Raw genomic sequence first — 14,778 nt, forward strand, 5'->3', positions numbered from 1 at the left:
TGGCAAACAAATTCAGCAACGGACGCTTTCCCCTCCACTCCGTTGGTTGAATATCTGTTGCTTGCGCAAGTGTTAAAAGCACAGCATCCTGTCTTTGGGGTGGGAGGTTGGCAACAGACATAGTGACTGTGAAATGCCTTCGCTGAAGGCAATTAAGCAGATACTGGATACCCATCTATCGGGGTTACCTCAGTTGCCCCCACTTTTGTAAATCTTGCATTGAGCAGGGAGTTGGACTAAATAAACCTCAAAGTCTCTTCCAGCTCTAGAGTTCTATGATTCTATTATTTCATTTCTTGATTTATTTTTAAAATGTAAACCACACCTTAAAAAAAATTATTCCCCTGGGGCAACTTGCAAAATAATAAGATAAAATGCAATCAGTGAAAACTGTAATGCCAAAAATACATCATAACCAAAACAGCATGCAGAATCTTAGGGCCAATGTTCTGTCTAGTTTTGTGTTTGTTTGCTTTTACCTCTGCATAAGTGTACATGGCCCCAATTCAGATTGGGACCATGGCACTCGGGGGGGGGGATTTAAACCACCACCCCCTCATTTTTTTCCCCCATGAAATTCTAGCACCACACCCCTCAAGGAGTTTTAAAAAGAGAAAAAATGCTCCATTAACTCCAATGGAGAGTTTTCTGTTCTTTATTTCTTTCAACCATCTGTCGGGGGGGGGGGTGAAATTTCATGGGGGAAAAAATGACATGGGAGGTTTAAACCTCCCCTCCTGGGACACCATGGGCCCAATCCGAATTGAGGCTGCATGTACTTACACAAAGATAAAGAAAACTAGTACACGAGGCATGGCTTTGCCATGCCTGCTAGACAGAACATTTAGTTTGGCCCATAGTAACATAGAATCAAAGAGTTGGAAGGGATATTAGAGATCATCTAGCCCAACCCCCAGCTCAGCAGAGGATCTGCAATGCAGGATGCAGCTACAGCAACCCTGACATCCCAACTCTACTTAAATACCTCCACAAAAGGAGAACCCATCACCTCCTGAGGCAGCTTGCTCCACTGTCAAACAGCTGTAAAGACGTTTCCTTTCATCTGCTTTCCAGAAATTTCCACCCACTAGTTCTAGGCCTGCCCTCTGAAGCAACAGAGAACAAGTCTACTCCATCTTCTGCATGGCAGCCTTTCAGATATTTGAAGACCACTGTCATGACTCCCTTAATCTTCTCTTTCCCATAAACATATACAGCTCTTACAAAGTTTCTTCATGGTTTCCTGACCGACTCACCATTCTAGTCGTTCCAGTTTGTCAATGTCCTTCTTAAAATGTGGCATGCAGAACTGACTACAGTCCTCCAAATGCAGCCTGACAGCAGTGCAGAATACAGCAGAACTGTTACTTCCGGTGTTCTGGACACTATGTCTCTGGGAATTCAGCCTAAGATTGCATTTGCTTTTTTAGCAGCTGCATCACACTGCTGGCTCATATATTCAGCTTGTGATCCACTGAGATACCAAGATCCTTTTCATATGTACTGCTGCCCAGCCAGGTCTCCCCCATCCTATACTTGTGCTAGGGAGCAGAGGCTGGACTTGTTAATTATTCTTGTCTGTTGTTTATATGTATGCGGAAGTTTACAGAGCACTCCCAGACTCCCGCCAGGGTCTGTGTGGAGGGACAGTAATCTGGGACAGTCAGTGCAGGTGTCAGCAGTGGGCTCAGCCAGGGTGTTGGGTCTCTAGCAACTGTCCAAGTTTTGGAATCTGTGGATCCTGTACGGTCAGCATGGAAGCACTGAAGCCACAGTGTTTCAGCCACACTGAAACACTGTACAAAAGACCCACATGCCCTGAGGGAAGACAAGAGGGACACCTAGGGCAATCTTGGTTCATAATGTTTAGCCAGGGCAGTGATGCAACAGTGTTATAAAGAGGAGAGGGAGCTCCAGTGTGAACCAGACTAGCCACATCAGAGAACCCCTATAGTGCAGAATCTGACTTTGTGGCATAATTAAGCCCTAAACAGTTTTGCTCCAGGTTATTTGAAGGACCACCTACACCTGTATGAACCTGCCCCTGCTTTAAGATAATTTTCAGAGGCGCTACCTACTGGCCCACCACCAAGATCAGTAGGGTTGGCAGGGTCTAGAGACAGGACCTTCTCAGTGGTGGCCCCAACTCTCTGAAATTCCCTCTCAAGAGATGTACAGCTGGCTCCATCAGCAGCTGCTTTTAAAAGGGCCTTTAAAAGGTATTTGTTCTCTCTGGCTTTTAATTGAAAAGTCTGTATGGTATTTGCTGCTGTTGGATATTTGAAATTGTATGTCTTTTAAACTGGCTTATTTTTTTTTAAGTGCCTTTATAATTTGTTATGGAATTGTATTGTTTTATATTGTAAGTCACCTTGGGAAGACCGAGGAAAATAAATAAAAATTAATAAAATCAGGAAGGCTTTATGGAGAGAGCATACTAAAGCATTATTAGTCAGAAGAAATATTTGGTCATGTTTTATTTCGTGTGTGTGCATGTGTGTGTGTGTGTGTGTGTATGAATATCTCTTCAATGATATAATTTACATAGTGGTTTACAAGATTAAAAACAAAAGTACAATGTGATTGTGACTGTTGCATGATACATCATTAGAACTGCTGTGCCCATGAATAATTTGTTGTTGTTTTGTCCCCAAAACTCCCATTGAGTTTTGGTGATTACAAGTTACAGTCATATAGTCATTTCAAATTTAGCTCATGAATTGCAAGCAAGGAAGAATCTTGGGGTGTGTTCTGGTCTGTCATACTCCAAACTTTCTTTGCCTAGCATGCGTGGTACTATAAACCCCACTTTTCTGCTTTGTTTTTTGTTTCTGATTTCAAATAAAACCTCTGCAGGCGAAGAGGATAATGTGGTAAATGCGTCAGACACATTGTCAGACACGCTTGTTCTAAGGTTCCTGTTTGTTTTTGTTTATGTAAATATGCAGTTGGTGCAATTGTGCAATCTGTTTGTGTAATGTTATGTCTTTAGCGCCTTCTAGTCCCAGCCTCTCACTCTCATTCATGCTCTCTCTAACACACTGATCTTCAACTAGGGCAGAGGTGGATAGCTGGTAGCCTTCCAGATGTGTTGGTCTACAACTCCCATCAGCCCTAGCCAGGAGAGCCAATGGTGAGGGATGATGGGACCTGTGTGCCAAAACATCTAGAAGACCACAAATTGCCAACCCCTGCACTATGGAGCCAGGTCTACTATCGGGGTGCAGCCTGGACAAACGTGGGTTTCACCACCAGCATTACCACTATACACATATATGGTAAAAATATAAAAAGCGGCCCCCAAAATATCTGGGCTCAGAGAGAGAGAGGGAGACAGAGTTTTGCAGTAGCCATTAGCCTTTTCAGATCTGGACACACCCTTAGCCCAGATGTGGTCTCTCTCTCTCTCTCTCTCTCTCTCACACACACACACACACACACACACACAGAGGGAGAGGGAGAGAGTTGCCTCTCCAATATAAAATCTTTACTTTCAAGAAAGAGGGATAGTACTTCTCTTCAACTTGGGTGCAGCCATGCTGACTGGGGAATGCTGGGAGTTGTAGGGCTTTTTTCCTGTCTAAACATACATAGGATCGCACCCTTAATGGTCTTCTAGGGGTGGGGGTGGGGGTATTTCTCTTCTTCACCCCTCCCCCTGTCCAATCTGTGCTTTACATTTCCTTCTACATTCCTGATATGCTGGAACAATGACAACAACACTGTTCGCCAGTCCTGATTAAAAAAAAAATTATCATGTCCAGGCCTAGCTGCATCACTTGTCCTGGCCCAACAATCAAAGACACTTTCAGGTACAACACACCTTAATTGGATAGAGAGAAAACACTGCAGTGTGGGAAGTTCACTCTCTGTGCAGTGAAATAATGCTAGACACCACTAGCTTTTTATTAGGAAATGGATTACACAGCCACCTGACCATGCACAGAGTGCTTGTTGACCAAAAAGGAAGTCTAGTTTAACCAGAAATTCTTAAACCGTTGACTGACTTGTCTGCAGAATGGTGACATACAGGCAGTTCCCTATCTGGCTTGTTCACAGATAGAAAGTTTGCTGGTTAGGCAAATGCTTTTCAGAACTTTGTAGATCTTGCATTTTTTGGAGAGAGGGTGTGGGGGTGATCATAGTGAAGATACCCAGGCCCAGCCTGCACTGAGCCTCAATATGGCTTCCCTCTGGTCTATTACAGTTGGCCATAACACTCCCCCTCCCCTTTGATTCTTTCAGGAAGCGCTCTACTTCTCTTGTTTTTCTAATTTTCTTTTCTTTAGCTCTTGCAAGATCATCATTTTCATTTGAGTGGCTGAGATGGTCTGAACTGAATCAGGCATTTTCTTAATGCAACATTTTAAAGCACAAATTATTAACTATACTAGCACATACAAACACACTCAAAACAAATAGTGCCATGAATATATATTTCAACAGGGCTGTTACACATCTTGTGAGACTGGGAAACTATTCATTTAGCCAATCTATAGAAGTATCTTTGGAAACATGCGTTATTCCACTGCCTCTGTTAGCATGGACAATAGCATCATTTATGAGCTTCAACCACCTGAAAACAGCTGTTGATGTATACACAGCATTCTTGGTTAATAATTGCACAGGCTCTTCTTTTGGAGGCTAAAACAAAATCCAAAGCCATTTGATTTTGGATTACTGTCTGATTTGTTCTTGGGTCTGTGCTAGGGTTGAAATGGCATTTCCCAATTCTTCAATGGATTGCTTAAATTCATCAGCCATTACTTCAATAACTGCTTGGAGCCTAATCACACACTGTCTCAGGCATGCAGTACTTACTCCGGGAAGAATTCCTGCTATGGAGCATCCAATTAATTTCCCAACAGTAAGGGGATTTTTATATTTATTTTCTAACGTTGCCTTGGAGTCTTTGACAGTGAGCTTATTTCAGTCCCTTCCAGTTGGGAGGGTGTTCAACACTCACATCCCAGGGACTAACCAGCTGACATAACATATGCTATACCAATCACTACGCAAGGTCTTATAAGCCTTGGTACCCCATACAAAATACTGGGCTTTTAGTGCAGCTATGTTACTGTTGGAACCTAAAACAAACCATACCCAATAATCTCTAAATGGTATAATACTGCTTCCATCTTTGACAGGGGTGGCATTTTCTTTGGTACTATTTAAGTACCATTCTCCTTTTGAAACTCAAACACATCCTTAGAGCTCTCTATCAAAGAGACTTTTGCATTGCAAGCCTTTTGCCACATAGGTCCTGTTAGGTACAGTGTAGAAAGTTTTAAAGGTTTGACAAGTGGAGTGGCGTTCCTTTGACTTGTTGTGGATATATAATTATGACACACACTTTTTCCTACATTTCTTCCTCCACTTTGTGGTTTTGTTTGGTTAACACACCAGATGCCAGGTTTGTTAACTACTTATAGGAATCAAGTAATGTCTGTATGATTTGTTTGAACCCATGTCAGATTTCTGGTCTTATCTATTGCATGTGTTATGTTTTGCAGTGTCAATGTTTAAACAATTACTCATTTCTTTCCTCTTTGTCCTTAAATCTTAAAGGTTTTTATTTTTGCTTGCTGCCCTCAACAGCACTCTTCGAGTTTTGTTGTCTTAAATCCCCGTGGAAACAAGACTGGTCCAATCTTGGGTCAGCTGTCTATTTCTAGTATCGTCTGCTTCTGGCCTGTCACTTTTGGTCTGGCAGCCCGCTGAGGGTCAATTTCAGTCCTTCTCCTCATCTGCTGGTCCACGTCTGCTTCTGGGTTGTCACTTTTGATCTGACAGCCTGCTGGAACATTCATCTAGGCCTTTGCATTTTACTGATGTACTGGTGGTGAGGAGAATGAGATATGGCTCTCTCCACCAGGGCTGGAGAGTAGTCTCTCTCTGGAATGCCTTCACGTACACCCACTCTCCTGCTTTCAGCTTGTGACTTCCTTTGTCTTTGTTGGGGGTAGGCAAAGCTGCTTTGACCTGAGGAAAGATTTCTTGCATAGAGTCTGTTAACTAGATACAATAGTCTCTGCCTTGTTCATCAACCTGTTGCAATTTCATGGCTGTGATTGGTGAGGAAGCAGTCCTCCTGGATCTGCATAGCAATATTTCATGTGGATACAGTCCTAATGAGCCTGGGGTTGTCCTCATGGAGTATAGGGCTAATGGCAACGCTTCTGGCCATTTAATGCCAGTGCTTTCACAAATCTTTGCAATTTTGTTTTTCCAAATCCCATTATGTCTCTCTACCAGTCCCACTGACTGGGGATGGAAAGGACAGTGAAGATGCTGTCCTATGCTCAGTGCTTTCTCTAGGGCTGAGATTATGCTATCAGTGAAGTAAGATTTTTGTGCAGCATTTAACAATTTTTCTACAAAATCTGCATTCTTTATGAGTGTCCCTGTGGTTGTCAGGAACCTTCTATTTTTCCATAAACATCCAAAATCATGAACAATTCCAAAGGCATACCTAAAGTCTATGTAAATAGTGACTTTCTGGTCTCTATGCATCAAACACACTCGAGCGAGTGCAAATAATTCTGGTACTTCAGATGACAAATGATGATACAACCATATATATATATATATATTGCCCTGCTACAACATATTTTGCAAACAGCTGTCCTTCTGCCCCCCTTTTGGCAGAACTGTCTATAAAAACCACTTTCTCTCTCTCTCTCTCTCTCTCTCTTTTCTTTTTTTAACATAATCTGACAAATCTTGCCTCAGCTTTCTTTGTTTCAAAACTTCTATTTCACAATCATGTGGTTCTCTTTCTCCCTTAAGCGGGAGGAAGGTGCCTGGGTTGAAAGTATTGCTTTTTCTTTTCTTTTTTTTGAATAATCTTGGGTAAGCACCCCAGATGCTGCTCCCACTTTTTCATGGCAAAACAAAGTGAAGGACTTGCCATAATCTGGGAGGGCCAGGGCACTTAGTAAAGCTGATTTTTAGCGGCAAAATACCTCTGCGTGTCTCAGAAACCATTGCAAAGGCTCTAGAGTGGCCTGCTGATTTGCAAAACCCATAATCTATTGTCTGCAATACTCAGTCAAGCCCAGGAACCCTCTCTACTGCTTTTGGGTGATGTGTCTGGGGTATTTTTTGAACTGCTTCTATTGTCTGAATAGTGAGTTCTCAGCCTCCCAGCCAGGATCCAATGTCCTAGGTACAGTGCCTTTTGCTGTACCCATTCTACTTTATCTTTTGACACTTTGTGCCCTTTTTTTTAGCCAGTTGCTGCAACGAGTGCACTGAATCTTTTACACAACAAATCTATTCCCAATGAATGTACTGGGGTATTTGGGCTCAACAAAAATGCATGTTCTAAAACTTCCTGTCTTTCTGGAACTTCAACAGAGACTTCACTTGATATTGGTTGCGTTTCTGGTGTTCCGCTAAAGCCAATCACATTTACAACTTTTTTTGCCCTAATGGCAAGGGGCGCTCTTACGGGTTAAGAGTGGAATAAGTAGCCCTTGTATCAACTAGGCATTTCACTTTGTGCCCAGCTACTTTTAAGAAAACATGGTGCCCGCTTGGGGTTGGAGGCAGTTTGAACTCCAATAAAATTTCAAGTTCACTTACACCCTAATCACAGAAGATCATAGAAGAAGATCATAGAAGAATAGGGTTAGTTAGCTCTGACCCAGACCCAATCTCTGTCATTTTCTCTCTACAGTATTTCTCTACACAAATCTCTCTATTTTCCTTCTTCATTGTCTGAGTCAGAATTTTTCATCCCATTCTTCCAAGGCTCTGTAGCTGCACTCTCTTATTGTGCTTTCTTTTCTAAGTAAGGGCATTCTCTCTTACAGTGTCCCGTCTGGCCATGATGAAAACACTTTCTCAATCTTGGACCGAAAGCCAGCACCTTTGCTCTCAGTCCTCTTCGCAGGTGTCTCCTGAAGCTGATTGTTCTGGTCTTGCCAACCTCGGCCTCTTTTCTGCCTCTAAATCCTCCTCGATCCTCTCTTCCACAATTCTGTCTACCCTGACTTGCTTGCACCTTCAACTGGCTGGCTCACATAACCATAACAGAATCATTCAAGTCTTCCCTTTTCCTTTCCTGTGCCTCTAGGCATTGCGGTACTGAACTCAATGTTTCTTTGATCAGTTTCTCTCCTCAGCCCGGCACAACGTTGGTTTATTTCTGCTGCACTGGCCCTGGAAGATCCTTGACATACAAATCAACCATTGCTGCTGTGGCTGACCCTTCAGGATTGTCAATGCCTGAGTGCTTCTCAAATGCTTCTAACAGCCTATTCCAATAATCCATGGCATTCTCGCCCTTCTTCCATTTCACTAAGCATGTTTTTTGGCTAGTCTGCTTTAGCCGGAAAAACTTTATCTAACCCTGCTACCAACCTGTCTCTGTCTTCTTTCAGTTGATCATACTGTGCTGGATTGGCCACTGGCCATCCTGCCTGTTCATTCAATGACTCCCAATCTGCTGAACTCAGCACCAATCTCATAATCTGAATCACGTCTACCCAACTTGGATCATATACTTCAATAGATGACTCTAATTTTTCTTTTAAACTTTCTAGGTTCTTTACGGAGGTTAGGGAAGGACTTAGTCAAATTCCTCAAATCAGTGGGGGGCTAGGGAACATGAGCTCATGTTCCCTGGTCTCCCTGCCTAGTGACCTTCAATGGCAGCTGTGTAGAGGTCACTTCATCTTCTTTGGGCTTTCCCTTCTTCTTTCTCCCGTTTTTGACCCTACCCCTCTTTTTCTTATGTGTCCTGATCTGGGGGGGGGGTGAGGATGCAGGAATGCCGCCCACCCCCCTTCTTCTTGACTTCCCCCGGGGGGCGGTGGTGGCGGCAGGGGGGCTGTCTCTCTTATATATGGTGGCGGGTCCACATAATCATCAGAATTGTCTTTATAATCTAAGTCAATTGGTAAATGACGCCCCTCCTTTTTCGGCAACACTGCATAACATCCTGCCTTACAATCTAATTTTTCATTCAAATTTCTATTTTCATTTTGCAAAGACTTGATTTTTGAGTTTGCACATCTTTTTGTGCTCTCCTCATACCAATTATAATGTGTATCTCACTGCCCTTGAGTGGTCCTGGAACCTTGTTTTTCCAGGGCCCCCCTCAAGTGCACAATCTTATCCAAATCAAAGGTTCCTTCCAAAGGAAATTGCTTAGATGGTATCAAAATGCCATTTGTCCAGAAACTTACAACTCCTGGGAACATAATTATCATACATACACCTTGTGGGTGTCCCAGCTGGAGGTAGAGCAACGTGTTTGCTCTAACCTTTACCCCTGGTCCCTAAAACCTAGATTTTCCTTGATTGGCCAATCTTCCCATCCCTTTAGACCCATGCCGAAGTTGGGACTGTACCTTTACCCTTAGTTGAAGCTTTGCACCCGCCCCTGCCACTTGAGATTTCAACCACTGGGACCTTGGTTCTCAGTGATGGCGGCTCCCGTAGCTGACGAGTGCCCCTTTGGACTAGACCTGCAGAAGTCTCAAGTCCTTTTCCTAAGCTTCAACCAACCCTGAGATTGATCTCTTGTATACCTTACTCCTGAGGCTGGAGTCCCGCCTTTGTTTCTCTCAATCAAGGAAGTGTCTGGGTTCTTTTGGGATCCCGAGCGGTCCGAGAGGTCTCGATTGGAATCAGACAAGGAGTGAGTGGGGATTTTAGCAAAGCAAGGGTCCCTCCCCGACGTGCCTTATTGAAACCCACCTCACTCAGCTTACTGGTGAGATTCCTCCTCGGGTGTTGACGGGACCCTGGGCAAGCCCCCAAGAAACTGTCTTGGCCCAACAATCAAAGACACTTTCAGGTACAACATACCTTTACTGGACAAAGAGAAAACGCTGCAGCGTGGGAAGTTCTCTGCGCAGTGAAATAAATTCCCCCCTGCATGCTAGACACCACTAGCTTTTTATTAGGAAATGGATTACACAGCCAGCTGACCATGCACAGAGTGCTTGTTGACCAAAAAGGAAGTCTAGTTTAACCAGAAGTTCTCAAACCGTTGGCTGACTTGTCTGCAGAATGGTGACATACAGGCAGTTCCCTATCTGGCTTGTTCACAGATAGAAAGTTTGCTGGTTAGGCAAAGTGCTTTTCAGAACTTTGTAGATCTTGCATTTTTTTGGAGAGAGGGGGTGGGGGTGGTCATGTACACATTCAAACCTTCCACAGTGAAGATACCCAGGCCCAGCCTGTGCTGGGCCTCCATATGGCCTCCCTCTGGTCTATGACAGGTGGCCATAACACACTGCACGGAAGTCAGACCGTTGGTGCATCTAGCCCAGTATTGCCCACACTGACTGGCAGTAGCTCTTCCAGGGTTTCAGGCAGGAAATTTTTCAGCCCTACCTGGAGACGCTGGGGATCAAACCTGGGACCTTCTGCATGCAAAGCAGGTGCTGTGCCACTGACCTATGGCACCTCCCAACTGGGTCCTGCATCAAAATGTATACTCTCATAAGAACATCAGAAGAGCCATGCTAGATCAGAGCACCAGCTGATCTGGTCCGGCAGTCTGTTCACACAGTGGCCAACCAGCTGCCCATGGGAAACCCACATGCAGGACACGAGTGCAACAGCACCCTCCCGCCCATTTGTCCTAGCAACTGGTGCACAGAGGCCTACTGCCTCTGATACTGGAGGTGGCATATAGCCATCAGGACTAGTAGCCATTGATAGCCTTCTCCATGAATGGAGTGATCCTGATTAAGTTTCTGGCCAGGCGGTCAGGACTTTCTCTAAGCTTATCAGAGGCTTAAGCAAGCTGACTCACCCTTTTCCCCTTGGTTTTCCAGTTTCTTTTTCAGCAGACATTCAATATACTGGGGCTCACTAAGCAAGCCTAGCACTTATTAAGTGGTTTTTCAATGGGGTGTGTGTGTGTGTGTGTGTGTGTCTGTCTGTCTGTCTTTGTGTATGTGTGTCTCTCCACCCACCCATTGATCAGTGAGGGGACACGGCTCAGTGGTTGAGCCCCTGCTTTACATGCAGGTCCTGGGTTCAACACTCGGCGTCTCCAGGTAGGGCTGAAAAAACTCCTGCCTGAAATCCTGAAAAGACGCTGCCAGTCAGTGTAGACAGTACAGGGCTAGACGGACTCAGACTTAAGTCTGACTCAGTATAAGGCAGCTTCCTGTGTTCCATCTATCCATAGTAAAATTGAATGCACACTTCAGGGACCTTTGAAAAAGAATGAAACAAGTGTTGAGATTATACAGCACTCTTCTTCAGGCATAGGTGTATAACACAAAAATTGTGTGTGGCTCTTAAAGTGGCACCTTGCCAAGTGAAAGAAGATCAGCCACCAGTGGAGGCCACCTTCTTAGTTTGGAAAAACGCACACAGAAAGGGCTGCATCTGTGAAGCGGGCTGGATTATCTTCTCGCAACAGGCGAACAAGATGCTGAAAGGGAGATGATAACAGTCAAGGATGAGATGACATTTCGTGGATGAGTTACAGCTGAAGGGATGCTTTCTCCAAACAGCCAATGAATCAACAGCTGCTTTCTTTGACGTCAGCTTTCCTGCTCTTTCGCTGGGACACTGACCTTCCAGGTTACTGTCGCAAGAACTCAGAGAGGGTGGTTGAGGCCAGCAGCTAGCTGTGCCTTCTCTGCAAAGGAAGAATGCTGGACTCAGGAGGCAATGCTGCCCGGTGGTTAGACAACTGTCCTGCTGGGTGACGCTGCTATTAATTTGCTCTGTTATTTTACACATCATTATCAATGTGTCGCTCCTGTTTTTATAACACAGATTTATTCCCCCACTACCCACCCCAGTCCAGCAAGGGAAATTGATGTTGGGAGACAGCCTTCCCCATGTGTAGCTGATGCAAATGCACACTCCCATCTGCCCCGTGATGCTTGTCCAGGGCCCTTTGCATTGGCAAGATGCAGCATTTCCATTCAGGGCCAGCAGCGGTTACACAGTACTAGTTGCTTGTGTCTAGAGCAAGCCTGAGGGCAGAATACAGTAGTCATATGTTCCATTATCCCCATATTTGGATGATGGAAGATTTACGGGTTTGGGTCTTGCTCTCCAGGTCCAGCAACAATCCAAAGGAGGGATATTTCCTCTACTGTGCCTATTATTTACACAGCACACCTGAACCTTTCTTGTGCCAAGCTATGGCCTGGATGTTAAAGGGTGATCTGGCAGATAGACAGACTCGTCTGTTGGGCAGGTCCTATTTGAGCTCTGTGATTTCCATGGATTCTTAAACTATATTTTTACTAGTGCAGCTGCTAGAAAATATTGTAGCCTCTCTCCACCTGCTCCAGGGAAGGAAGGGGAGTTTCCCCCCTCAACCATAATCCAACCCATGCTTATTAGAAGCTGTTACAGGCCGAAGCAGACCAATCCCCCATTCTCTCAACTACGACCATCTGAGTTGCTTCTCTTCATTCACAAGACACTTCAACATTCTGCATGTCTTGCATTTTTTAAAATATGTTTTTCTTTTAATATACAAACATACACTTCTGTACGCCTAGGAGTATCCACAGCATGTAGAAACCACTTGATGGCCATCTTAACAGATCTCCACATTTATGGGCCAAGCACAACTGGGCAGTCAAACCCCATCTTATTGTTATGTGTGTGTTTTTTGTCTCATGGGATTCAACATAAGAGCCTTAACGTCCCTTTAATGCAGAGCTGGGGAACCTCTTTCAGCCCAAGGGCCAAATCCAATTTCAGAGAAGCTCTCGGGGGCTGCATTCCAGTAGTGGGCGGAGTCAAAGGCAAAAGGGCTCCTACCAGCATATTTTATAAAAATACCAGCATATTTTAGCTTAAAGCTCTCACTGCCAGTAATGAAGGCTTAGGAGAGATGTGTGTGGGTGCGCGCGCACACGTGTGCACAACGGAACAAAAGAGAATGCTGTCAATGGCTACTAGTCATGGCGATATTTCATTTATTTATTTATTACATTTATATCCTTCTTTTCCTCCAAGGAGTTCAAGGCAGCATACATGAGCCTCCTTCTCCTCACCATTTTATCTTCACAACAACCCTGTGAGGCAGGTTAGGCTGAGAGTCAGTGGGTGGCCTAAAGTCACCCAGTGAGCTTCATGGCCGAATGGGGATTAGGACCTGGGCCTCCAACACTCTAACCACTACACCACACTGGCCCTTACCTCCAGTATCAAAGGCAGCTTGTCTCTGAATACCAGTTGCTAGGGTCCATGAGCAGGAGGGAGCTATTGCACTCATGTCCTGCTTATGGGCTTCCCAGAGACATCTAGTTGGCTACTGTGGGAACAGAATCCTGGACGAGATAGGCCTTTGTTTTGAGCCAGCTAGATAGGCCTTGGTCTGAGCCAGCATGGCCCTTCTTAAGTTTGGGGACAGACAGGGTTAGTTGCAGAGCAATCCCGCTGCTCACTTGCGGGGTGCCACAGGTATTCTCTCCCTGATGTTATTTAACATCTATATGAAGCCACTGGGGGCTATCATCAGGAGGTTTGGGGTGCGGTGTCACCAATATGCAGATAACATGCAACTCTACCTCTAATTTAAATCCTCGCCAAGGTTGGCTGTAGAAACTCTGTCCAAGTGTCTGGAGTCAGTGAGTGGCTAGATGGAAAGGAGTAAGCTGAAACTGAACCCTGACAAAACCGAAGCACTTTTTGTGGGAGACAAGGGGAAGCTGGGGGAGGTTGACCTGGTGTTTAATGGGGTGTGACTACCCCTGAAGGACTGGGCCTACAGTCCGGGGGTCATTTTAGACTCCCAGCTGTCCATGGAAGCTCAGATGTCAGCTGTGAGCTGGGCAGCGCTGTACCAACTCCATCTGATGCAGCGGCTGCGCCCCTATCTCCCTAACCATCTGCTCACATTGGTAGTTCATGCCCTGGTCTCCTCTCACCTAGACTACTGTAGTGTGGTCTATGTGGGGTTACCCTTGAAGACAGTTCGGAAGTTGCAGCTGGTGCAGAACATGGCGGCCTGCCTGATTAAAGGCAGCCGTTGGCAAGATCACATCACTCCAGTGCTGTAGGAGTTGCACTGGTTACCAGTTGTTTTCCGGGCCCAATTCAAGGTGTTTTCTGGGCCCAATTCAACTTTAAAACCCTATATGGTTTCGGCCCAGTCTATCTTAAGGAGCGCCTCCAACAACACCAGGGACGCCGCTCAACGAGATCGGCCTCGATAGGCCTTCTGTCTGTCCCATCAGCCAGGACAGCTAGGCTGGTGAGGACTAGGGAGAGAGCCTTTTCTGTGGTGGCCCCCACTCTGTAGAATTTCCTCCCTAGTGACCTCCACCATGCCCCATCTTTGATGAGCTCCCGCCAGGCTTTAAAAACCTGACTGTTCACGCAGGCACTTGGGGTGAGTTAGGGTTTTTTAGAGCAGTGTTGTTTTGTTATGTTGTTTTGTTCAGTTGATTATGTAAATTCATTGTATTTTGTGTTATTAATATTGTATGCTGCCTAGAGTGGCCAGGTAGCCGGCCAGATGGGCAGCTAATGAATCTAATAAATACATAAATAATAAAAAAACCTGAAGGTTGGAACCCACCATGAAAGGCGCCTCTCTCTGGAGATTGGATGTGAGATGGTGGATCTGCTGGTAGGAGCATGTATGATGCTTGCCTCCACTTATGCTCTACTTGTATATTTGTAAATCATAGAAATCATAGAGTTTGAAGGGATCTCAAAGGTCATCTAGTCCAACTCCCTGCGGCTGCAGGAAAACTGCTCTTATTGCGTCCCTGAGAGGTGACCACCTGGCCTCTGCTTAAAAAAAACCTATGTAGAAATTGTAAATGAAAC

This window comes from Heloderma suspectum, chromosome 6, assembly GCF_057233095.1.
Source record: "Heloderma suspectum isolate Gila_16-S chromosome 6, 16-S_ref, whole genome shotgun sequence".
NCBI lineage: Eukaryota > Metazoa > Chordata > Lepidosauria > Squamata > Helodermatidae > Heloderma > Heloderma suspectum.